We start from the raw sequence: 1,617 nt of genomic DNA, 5'->3' as shown, positions 1-1,617 counted from the left end.
CCTTTAGGCAACCTCACATACCTGTGAGAATGCATGTTCAATAAACTGTAGTTGTGATTCAACTGTGATATAATGCTCCTCCCCCAACAACTAATGAATTCCTATATCTATCCCCCTTTATATCTCAGTATTTTTATGAGCTTGTCCATGCGCTGTTTCATTCCACCATATCTGATATTGTAAGAATTCTGAAGGAGAAAGACATGCTTTTTGTCAAAGACCTCCAGTCAGCAGGGATCCAGCGTTCAGATCCAGCAAGCGACTTTATCATGCTAATTACAAAAGGAGGGTCTGGGCCATAGTCAGTGACCACCTGCTTGAGATCCTTTAGCAACTCAAAGGGGAAGGTGCTGTGAACTTCTTCTGGGGGTTGCCCATCAGGCTGTGTGTTAATAACTCGAACAGGAAAAGACATCCTAATTTCTAAATCTCCTTCTTCTGCAATCCCTCTTTCTACCTTTGAAAGTGAAAGAGTCTTCCTACACTTTGTCTCCTTGCCTTTATTTTATGCGCTCATTTTCTCAATTGGTTTATCTCTAAATTTCACTTCCTGAACCTCATCTTCTGTGTTGGCTCTGTTAGTTTGCATTTCCTTAGAGCTAATCCCCTCATCTTTACCTCCTGCACTGGCTTGCTTTATTGTTTTACGATTCCTAGGCGTTTCTACACTAAATTCAGCAGGGGAGCAGATATTTTAACTATGATGTCCTCTTCTGATTCAGGCTTAGTTTTCTCAGCTCTGTCTAAAATCTTGACATCTGTCTGATACCCATTCTTCCTGCCTTTCACCAGAGTTATTTGGGTAGCTCAGAAGGTTCCCAGTACTTTGCTGGTTTTGCTTCTTTGCTGATTTCCCTACCTTTGAAAGCAAGGAGGCTTTGTGGCAATGTTTAGTAGCCTCACTTTTGGTCTTAGAATTCGGTTCCTTTAGTGTTTTATCACCTTTGGACCTTCAGAGTCTTCAGTACCCCAAGGGCATAGAGGCTTTGGCCATGTAGTTTTGCTTAGAATCAGACTTTAGATAACAAATCAGTCCCTGCTTCTTCAGTTTTTTTCTAAAGTTTCATCACTTAATTAATAGTCATTCAAAGAGAATTTAGCTTGCTTTTCTAGATTTGGATATCTTACACAAGACCTCTCACTAGACTGATAATCCTCTTTCTCTTCCTCCTGAAAAGGTTCTAAAACCATCTTAACGAGCCCACAGAGACCAAGTTTCCATGAATATGCTCTATCCTTCCCTGTGAGCCTTTCTTAGGTTAATAGCTATCATGTCCCAGATCTCCATATCAAATGTTCCTGACTCCCGAAAAGGATTAAATTTCCTTACCACTTGAAGAAACTCTTTCACTTTTTATTCATTACCACTACATTTTATTTCTTCAAGAGGTGGCTAAGAGTGATACCATACTCTGTATTCTTGCTCTTCGCCTGACCCATATCTCACTCAGACTAAAAAACACTCAAAGTTTTCCCGATTCATCCTCTCTGCCCAATGAGACTGTACAATTGTTACACAGGATATAGCTCAAAAGAGTTATTTTCCTACTGCCCCACGTTGGTTGCCATATGTTAAACCACTGCTAACAACTATGGGGTGGGGTCCGTAGGCTCAAT

Source organism: Echinops telfairi, unplaced genomic scaffold (genome assembly GCF_000313985.2).
Source record: "Echinops telfairi isolate 266 unplaced genomic scaffold, ASM31398v2 ScPeMD7_7425;HRSCAF=8463, whole genome shotgun sequence".
Taxonomy (NCBI): domain Eukaryota; kingdom Metazoa; phylum Chordata; class Mammalia; order Afrosoricida; family Tenrecidae; genus Echinops; species Echinops telfairi.
This window is presented reverse-complemented; position numbering follows the sequence as displayed.